Below are 10,559 nucleotides of genomic sequence, written 5' to 3'. Positions count from 1 at the left end.
CTTATCCGATTTGGCTGAAATTATGCATAATGCTGTTTGTTATGACTTTCAACAACTGTGCCAAATATGGTTCCAATCGGTCTATAACCTGATATAGCTGCCATATAAACCGCTTTTGGATCTTGAATTCTTCAGCTGTAAGAGGGCGCAATTCTTATCCGATTTGACTGTAAATTTGCATGAGGTGTTTTGTTATGACTTCCAACAACCGTGCTAAGTATGGTTGAAATTGGTTCATAACCTGATATAGCTGCCATATAAACCGATCTTGGGTCTTGACTTCATGAGCCACTAGGGGGCGCAATTTTCATCCGATTTGGCTGAAATTTAGCACAAAGTTGTTTGTTATGACTTCCAACAATTGTGCCAAATATGGTTCAAATCGGTCTATAACCAGATATAGCTGCCATATAAACCGATCTTGTTTCTTGACTTCTTGAGTCACTAGGGGGCGCAAATCTTATTCGATTTGGCTGAAATTTAGCATGAAGTTGTTTGTTATGACTTCCAACAATTGTGTCAAATATGGTTCAAATCGGTTTATAGCCTGATATAGCTGCAATATAAACCGATTTTTGATCTTGACTTCTGGAGCCACTAGGGGGCGCAATTCTCATCCGATTTGGATGAAATTTGGCATGAAGTATTTTGTTATGACTTCCAACAACTGCGATAAATATGGCTCAAATCGATACATAACCTGATGCAGCTGACATATAAGCCGATCTGGAATCTTGACTACTTAAGCCTTTAGTGGGAGCAATTCTTTTCCGATTTTGCTGAAAGTTTGTACAACGGCTTCTCCCATGACCTTCAACAAACATGTCCAATATGATCTTAATCGATCTATAGCCTGATACAGCTCCATTATAAACCGATCTCCCGAATAAGCTTCTTGAGCCCCTACATAGCGCAATTCTTAATCGGCTGAAATAAAGGGTGATTTTTTTGAGGTTAGGATTTTCATGCATTAGTATTTGACAGATCACGTGGGATTTCAGACATGGTGTCAAAGAGAAAGATGCTCAGTATGCTTTGACATTTCATCATGAATAGACTTACTGACGAGCAACGCTTGCAAATCATTGAATTTTATTACCAAAATCAGTGTTCGGTTCGAAATGTGTTCAAATTTTGACAAATTTTGTTCAGCGATGAGGCTTATTTCTGGTTGAATGGCTACGTAAATAAGCAAAATTGCCGCATTTGGAGTGAAGAGCAACCAGAAGCCGTTCAAGAACTGCCCATGCATCCCGAAAAATGCACTGTTTGGTTTGGTTTGTACGCTGGTGGAATCATTGGACCGTATTTTTTCAAAGATGCTGTTGGACGCAACGTTACGGTGAATGAACACATTTCGAACCGAACACTGATTTTGGTAATAAAATTCAATGATTTGCAAGCGTTGCTCGTTAGTAAGTCTATTCATGATGAAATGTCAAAGCATACTGAGCATCTTTCTCTTTGACACCATGTCTGAAATCCCACGTGATATGTCAAATACTAATGCATGAAAATCCTAACCTCAAAAAAATCACCCTTTATTACCCAATGACATCTACTGTGGACTTGAACATTCAATTTACTTATGATCCGAATCGGACTATAACTTGATATATCTCCAATAGCATAACAATTCTTTTACATTGTTTTTTGTTTGCCTAAAAAGAGATACCGTGCAAAGAACTCGACAAATGCGATCCATGGTAGAGGGTATATAAGATTCGGCCTGGCCGAACTTAGTACTCTGTTACTTATTTTGGCTAGGATTACGATGATGTATATCATATACTTATGCCATATACGTAGACCACCGTATCGCAGGGGTTAGCATGTCCGCCTATGACCCTGATCGCCCGGGTTCGAATCCTGGAGAGACCATCACAAAAAATTTTCAGCGGTGGTTTTCCCCTCCTAGTGCGGGCAACATTTGTGAGGTACTATGCCATGTAAAACTTCTCTCCAAAGAGGTGTCGCACTGCGGCTCGCCGTTCGGACTCGGCTATAAAAAGGAGGCCCCTTATCATTGAGTTTAAGCTTGAATCGGACTGCACTCATTGATACGTGAGAAGTTTCTTAGTGGAATGTTCTTGCCCATGAACATTTGCATTTGTATATTACACACGTCATAGTTTTCTACAGGCCATCTCTGGTCAATAGCATAGCCATTCTTATCCTTTGTTTGCTTATAAAGAGATACTGGGCAAAGGACTTGGCAAATGCGATCCATGGTGGAGTGTATAGAGCCCGGCAAAACTTAAAACGCTTTTGGTTGTCACATATTTTCGATATATCCAAATCAGTACTGGGCATTTGGGCGGAATATGTCCTATATTTGATTACACAGCCCCCCAACTAGACCGATCGATCGGTCGATTTTGATTCTCTACTCATCCAAGAGCACGGAATTTTTTGTCTTGCTAAAATCTCTCGTACGATTTTTTTTAATGGCTTACACTATGTGTAACGCATAAACACATGAGTGAGTTCTGCGAAAGCCCCATAAATCTGTTGATAAACAGATTAATTGAAATTAATTGAATTTCCTTCATTGCCAGTTATCAATGTCTATAAAAGAAAAAACCATCGTAAGGCCCACTGCCAGTGCTCTATAAAGATTCCAGCAATAAAGTTGTGCGTTATTCAACAAAAATTTACCGCGAATCACAATCAAAAGATGAAACTCATCACCGTGCTCATTTTGATAATGGCATTCACTTTGACCACCTTTGTGGCTGAAAGTCAAGCAGATGGAATATTTGATAAAATTAGCGATAGCTTTGTAAGTAAAAACAAGTTTAACTGGTGCAAATGGAAATTTGTAAATTATAAGAGGACATTTTTTTTTTTTAAATGTTCATATTTTGCAGCAACAAATAAAAAATTCTATTGGAAAATTGTTCGATAATTCGGTGGACACTGTTGAGGATGCAGTTAAATCGGCAAAGAATAAACTATCGTAAATAATTCCATTAAGATTATAATTTTTTATACACCATTATCAAAAAAAAAAAACATTGTTATCCTTCATGTCATATATAAAATTTTGAGTGTTTGTTTTAAATAAAAGTTATAGAAATCATTCCGTTTAATTGAAATCAACTATATTTTACATTTCCCAATACCGAATGTTTTCTTTTGAAAGCCTTCCTAATAGCTTTGCCATGAATGATCGAATAGTGATCTGACTGAATTGAAGGACAGAGCTGGCTGTTATAGCTGGTGTCCAGGATATTCTTAAAGGGAGCCCACGTAAACCTGACTCTAGTTAGGTGATAATAATAAAATACCTGTATACACAAATGTTGAAGAAGAGTTGGTTTTTTTTACTTCTGTTCACTTTTGATATTGGGTGCTGTTTTTGGTCTATGTTTCCTTCCAGACCAACCTACACAATCTGTAAAAATTTCAAGGTAATCGGTTCTGCCAAAGAATCAAACAAGTACAAATTGATGTTTATACCCTACTAGCTGACCCGGGCCCGCTCCGCTTTTACTTTACATGGAACAAAAGTTTCCTGGGAATATTTATTTTCGACAATTAAAGATCTTTTAGTGAAATACCATGCTAACTTGACTAACAGTTTACCAATATAAGTGCCTTTATCTGAATCCCATATGATCTTTGTTGGTCTACGAACTTAAGTTTGGATGTAAGGTGTACCCCATTCTTAAAATACTTCACTTCAGCCCGATATTCTCATGATGTCTGATTTAGTGGTGTTTTCGGGGGAGAGGCGGTCCCCCAGGTGGCCCTGAAAAAATATCAGCATTGTGCTTTTCTTTCAAATACCATTTATTTAAACCTCATATTGCCATTGGCCCAAGAGGAGTTTACAGGATGAACCGTCCTCCAAACACATGGCTCCAAAATAGGTTATCAAATTCGTTTTCTAATCTTAAATACCACATATTGGCATGGTCGAAAAATTTTTTCCCTTTAGGGGTGTTTTGGGAAAGGGGTGATGCCCTAAATACATGGTCCTACATTTGGATATCAAATTCGTATTCTACTTCCAAATACCTTTATTTGAGCCCCATATTGCGATGGGGCTCAAATAAAATTGCTGTTTGTGGGGTATTTTGCAAAAGGGCTAGACCCCCAGAAAATTGGCCCCGAAAATGGGTATCAATTCTTGCTCTACCCCCCAATACCTTTTATTTAAGCCCCACATTGTTATGGTCGGTAAATATGCCCTATTTAGGAGTGTTTTGGGGATTGGGGTGGTCCCCCAAACACTAAGCCCGGAAAATATATCAGCAACGTGTCATTTATTTGAACCCCATAATGCCATTGGACTCAAAATTGGATATCAAATTAGTTTTCTAATCTCATTTAAACTCCTTATTGCAAAAGTCAGCAAATATGTCCGGTTTGGGGTATTGGCCCTAAAAACTATAGATATTTAGTTCCAACTCTTTAAGACCTATTGGGGGTTGTTATGGTGGTGGAACAGTTGGCCCCTAATACTGATATCAGATACATGGTCTACTCCCAAATAGCTTTGAATTGAGCTCCATATTTCCAAAGTCGGCGAACATGACCGGCTTGGGGGGTGTTTTGGGGGATGGGCGGCCACTCAGTGAGTTGGCCTTGAAAATATATATCGGAATCGTGTTCTACTCTAAAAACCCTCTTATTTGAGCCTCATATTACAATAGCCAGAAAATACCTACTATTTGGCTGGTGAAATGGGGAGTGGGGTGACCCCATAGACATTTTTCCCGAATATTGATATCAGATTCGTGCTTTACTCCCAAAGACCTTTCATTTGAGCCCCATATTGCTATGGTCGTAAATTTGTCCCCTTTGGGGGATGTTTTTGGTGAGAGGCGTCCCCCCAAACACTTGGTCCCATATTTGGATATCAGATTCGTATTCTACACTCAAATACCTTTTATTTAACCCCCAGGATTCCCATGGTCAGTAAATAAGTCCTGTTTGGGGGGTGTTTTGGGGAAGGGGTGGACCCCCAGAAACTTGGTCCCACATTTGGATATCAGATTCGTAGTCTACTCGCAAATACCTTTCATTTGAGTTCCATATTGCCATGGTCGTTAAATATGTCCGATTTAGGGGTGTTTTGGAGGTTGGGTGGTGTTGTAGGAGTTGGATGTCCTCATAGACATTTTTCCCGAATATTGATATCAGATTCGTGCTTTACTCCCAAAGACCTTTCATTTGAGCCCCATAGGGCTATGGTCATAAATTTGTCCCCTTTGGGGGATGTTTTTGGGGAAAGGCGGCCCCAAACACTTGGTCCCACATTTGGATATCAGATTCGTATTCTACACTCAAATACCTTTTATTTAACCCCCAGGATTCCCATGGTCAGTAAATAAGTCCTGTTTGGGGGATGTTTTGGGGAAGGGGTGGACCCCCAGAAACGTGGTCCCACATTTGGATATCACATTCGTAGTCTACTCGCAAATACCTTTCATTTGAGTTCCATATTGCCATGGTCGGTAAATATGTCCGATTTAAGGGTGTTTTGGGGGTTGGGGTGGTCCCCCTAACACTTGGTCCGACAATTGGATATCAGATACGTTTTCTTATCCTAAATACCTTTTAATTGAGTCCCATATTGTGGTGATTGGTCTAAATATATCTTTGGTAGGTTTAAGGGTGGGGCGGCCCCCCTAGGTACCCCATCCGAAATTTGGATACGAAATTTTTATTTTTAGGGTACTATATGAGAGCACACAAAATTTCGCTTAAATCGCACCATCCATCTCCGGGATCTGGCGTTTCTGGAAATTAGGGTAAGGGGGAGGGTCCGCCCCCCCTTCGGATATCAAAAAATGTACTACCCTTTTTTTCACCACGTGATCATTTTGCACCATTTGTGAAAAATTCAGGAAATTCGTTTCAGCCGTTTCTGAGTCTATAAGGAACACACAAACATATTGGTTGCCCAAAAAGTAATTGCGGATTTTTCATATAGTCGGCGTTGAAAAATTTTTTCACAGCTTGTGACTCTGTAATTGCATTCTTTCTTCTGTCAGTTATCAGCTGTTACTTTTAGCTTGCTTTAGAAAAAAAGTGTAAAAAAAGTATATTTGATTAAAGTTCATTCTAAGTTTTATTAAAAATGCATTTTAAAAAATCCGCAATTACTTTTTGGGCAACCCAATACAAACAAACAAACCTAAAACAAATACAATTTGATTTTTATATATAAGACTAGCTGGACAGGGCCCTTCGCTGCGCCTTCTTTCACTTTTTTATTTTATTTAAACCCTATACTGACACTGGCAGGAAATGATTTATGTTTTGGGGTGCTGGTACGGCTGTCCAGATATTTCGCCCCAATGTGAATATCATTTTCGTGCTCTACTCCCAAATACACTTCATTTGAGTCTTATATTGCTGTGGTCGGTAACTATATCCGGTATGGGGGTATTTTTGGGGGTAAAGTGGACGCCCATATATCGGATTCGTGATCTAGTCTTAAATACCTTTCATTTGAGCCACATGTCATTACTGGTTAATATTTTGATTTGGAGGGTTTTGGTGGTGGCGCGACCCCTAAATAAGGATACCAAATTTCTGTCTCTGAGTTGTCATAAACCAACCAAAATTTCGCTTAAATAGCCCCATTTATCTCAGAGATCTAAAATCGGGTAAAGGGAGGGCGCCTATTAAAGTTTGGATGTTAGATCGATCTCATTCTCTTGGTTCTGGTGGTGGATTAGAGTTGGCAAACCATTTGCCCGCAAAGTGGACATCATCTCCTACAGATCCATGTACTCTACTACCAAAGGCCTTGTATTACTGTTCTATTCTCTCTTGATCGGCTTCATATATTATTTTTAGTTCCCTTTTTATACCCACAACCGTGGGATAGGGGGTATATTCATTTAGTCAATCCGTTTGCAACACATCGAAATATCAATTACCGACCCTACAAAGTATATATATATATCGGATCGTCGTAAAATTCTGAGACGATTTAACGATGTTCGTGTGTCTGTCAGTCTGACCGTCCGTCTGTTGTAATCACTCTTGAGCCTTCAAAAATTGAGATATTGAGCTGAAATTTGGCACAGAGACGTCTTTTTAATGCATGCTGGTTAGGTTCTTGAACAGGCCAAATCCGACCATATTTGGATATAGCTGCTACATAGGCCTATCTGCCGATAAAGGGTCTAAGGCCCATAAATATACCTGCTATATAGACCGATCTCCCGATAAAGGGTCTGATGCACATTAAAGCTTTATTTATAACCCGATTTCGCTGAAATTAAAAACAGTTTTTAGCCTCCCAACATCCGACCCATGGTACAGATCGGACTATATTTAGATATAGCTGTCATTTAGACCGATCTGTCGATAACGGGTCTGAAGCCCATAAAAGCTTTATTTTTTATCCGATTTGGCAGGAATTTGAAAACGTGAGTTGTTTTAAGCCTCCTAATATAGGACCCAAATATGGTTCAGATCGGACTATATTTAGATATAGCTGTCATTTAGACCGATCTGTCGATAAAGGGTCTGAAGCCCATAAAAGCTTTATTTATTGCTTTCGCTGAAATTTGAAACGGTGAGTTATTTTAAGCCTCCCAACATCTGACCTAAATATTCAACAAATCGGACGATATTTAGATATAGATGACATATAGACCAATCTCCAGATGAAGGGTCTTATGCCCATCAAAGCTTTATTTTTTAACCGATTTCGCTGAAATTTGAAACAGTGAGTAGCCTTCTAACATAGGACTCAAATATGGGTCAGATCGGACTATATTTAGTTAAATCAGCCATATAGACCTATCTGCCGATAAAGGGGCGAAACCCATAAAAACTCTATTTACAACCCGATTTCGTTGAAATTTTAAACGGTGGGTAGTTTTAGGTCTCCCACATCTGCCCCAAATATGGTTTGGAGCGGACTATATTTAGATATAGCTGCCATGGTATTGCTATTAACAAAAAGAGAAGTAAGGTTTGAACCAAATTTCTAATACCCTCCACTATAACATGGGGGTTTACTTACTTCGTCATTTCGTTTGTAACACATCGAAATATTAGTATAAGAGTCGAAAACATTTTAAGTCGATCTAGCCATGTCCTTCCGTCTGTCTGTGGAAAGCATGCTGACTTTCGAAGAACATACATACTTTCTGTCAGTGTAGGTCAATTGGCATTTTAAATGGGCCATATCGTTCCATATAATCCGATTTTGGATCTTGACTTCTTAAGCCTCTAGGCGGCGCAATTCTTATCAGCTTCGGCTAAAATTTTGTATGAGGTGTTTTGTCATAACTTCCTATAACTGCGCTGAGTGTGGTTCAAGTCGGTTCATAAGCTGATATAGCTGCCATATAAACCGATCTTGGGTCTTGACTTCTTGAGCCTCTAGAGGGCGCCATTCTCGTCCGATTTGACTGAAATTTTGCAAGTAGTATGATTCAAATCGGTTCATAATCTGGTATAGCTGTCATATAAACCCATCTTGGATCTTGACTTCTTGAGCCTCTAGAGGGCGCAATACATTGCCGATTTCGCTGAAATGTTGCACAATGACTTCTGCTATGGTCAACATCCAAACCAAATATGGTTCGAATCGTTTCATAACCTGAAATGGCTCCCATAGCATGGCAATTTTTATCCATTATCTTTTGTTTGCCTATAAAGAGATACTGGGCAAATAACTTAACAAATGCGATACATGGTAAAGGGTATATAAGATTCGGTCCGACCGAACTAAGCACGCTCGTACTTGTTTAATACAATTTCGCTTTATGTTGGGAACATTCGAATGGGTGTTGAATGTCCCAACCAGTCACTGTGTAGATGTTTAATGTAAAATCGGGAGATCGGTTTATATGGAAGCTATATCCTAACATGACCTGATTTAGTCAATTTTTTAACTCAACCACCTGAATCTATTAAAAGCGTTTGTACAACATTTTTAGGTGGCTAGCTTTTCTCGTTCGAAAGTTACCGCTCTTTGGACAGGTGGACACGGCTAGGCCAATGTGAAAGTCATGCGATTAGGAATATATACACTTTATAGGGTCTTAGACCAATATTTCCTGGTGATACATGCGAAATGTCTATGTTATTATGTGTTCACACTATGGTGGTGGGTAGAAACGAGCAATTATTTCAGAATCAGCTTGCTTTTTCTTTTTGCCCTATTTATTCTGAGCATATTTAGTTTTGTTGAATGGTGTGCCCTCTGGCGGTCTGTAGTATCATCTTGGTAATCTCATTGTTGTAATTTCGTCATTACGTGGATGATGTCGCACATGTATATTTTCATTAGGAATAAGATTAGTGGAATATGGTTTGTGTCTATGCTTACAAACAATGTCGCCATCTGTGTCTCAACTTATGGTAAGAGTTTAAATGAAAGATGTCGCACAGAGATGGGAGATATGTGCAGGACGCATGATTTACCAATTAAACTTGGTCTCCTAAAAATCGTAGTTTTGGATACGTTTTCGTTGATTTTTGAAGAGTGAGTTATAATATCCGTACAGAGTAAAGTTGACATCCGTACAGAGTAAAGTTCACATTATAGTTGGATATAACTGCCATATATTTGATTTCGCTGAAATTTTTAACAATGTGTTGTGTTAAGCAGAGCTGGCAAACTATCGATAATAGCCACATTCGATAATATATATCAATAATAATATATATCAATAATACTGATACTATCGTTGATTTAACATAACCTATTTATGTAGAAGCCAATACCAATCCACATACTGAATAAAACCCAATTTAATCCGTTGCCAGTCATGAGAGAAATCGTTGTACAAAATGTTAATCCAATCAGATGAAAACGCCCTCTTTAGTGGCAATGTGTCTTATTAGATACCTTCAGTGTCGGATTGCTTTTTATACCCTCCACCATAGCATGGGGGTATAATAATTATACCCACCACCGAAGGATGGGGGTATATTCATTTTGTCATTCCGTTTGCAACATATCGAAATATCCATTTCCGACCCTATAAAGTATATATATTCTTGATCAGCGTAAAAATCTAAGACGATCTAGACATGTCCGTCCGTCTGTCCGTCTGTCTGTTGAAATCACGCTATAGTCTTCAAAAATTGAGATATTGAGCTGAAACTTTGCACAGATTCTTTTTTTTGTCCATAATCAGGTTAAGTTTGAAGATGGGCTATATGGGACTATATCTTGATATAGCCCCCATATAGACCGATCCGCCGATTTAGGGTCTAAGGCCCATAAAAGCCACATTTATTATCCGATTTTGCTGAAATTTGGCACAGTGAGATGTGTTAAGCCCTTCGATATCCTTCGTCATTTTGGCCCAGAGCGGTTCAGATTTCAGATATAGCTGCCATATAAACCGATCCTCCGATTTAGGGTCTCAGGCCCATAAAAGGCGCATTTATTGTCCCATGTCGCCGAAATTTGGGACAGTGAGTTAAGTTAAACCCCTTGACATACTTCTGCATTATGGCCCAAATCGGTCCAGATTTGGATATAGCTGCCATATAGACCGACATATCGAATTAAAGTCTTGGCCCCATAAAAGGCGCATTTATAATTCGATGTCACTGAAATCTGTCAC

The 10,559-nt window shown here is 39.0% G+C and overlaps 1 long non-coding RNA gene across 1 annotated transcript; it reads left to right on the top strand.

Annotated features, from left to right (window-relative positions):
• The first annotated feature begins 2,613 nt into the window (after positions 1-2,613).
• On the top strand, positions 2,614-3,098 carry LOC106086405 (uncharacterized). The gene is made up of 2 exons (XR_001221127.2): positions 2,614-2,782; positions 2,871-3,098. It is a non-coding gene; the product is annotated as an uncharacterized LOC106086405 (long non-coding RNA).
• Positions 3,099-10,559: the final 7,461 nt, after the last annotated feature.

Source organism: Stomoxys calcitrans, chromosome 2 (assembly GCF_963082655.1).
Source record: "Stomoxys calcitrans chromosome 2, idStoCalc2.1, whole genome shotgun sequence".
NCBI classification, from domain to species: Eukaryota; Metazoa; Arthropoda; class Insecta; order Diptera; family Muscidae; genus Stomoxys; species Stomoxys calcitrans.
Note: the sequence above shows the minus strand (reverse complement) of the source record. Positions and strands in the feature narration are given on the sequence as shown.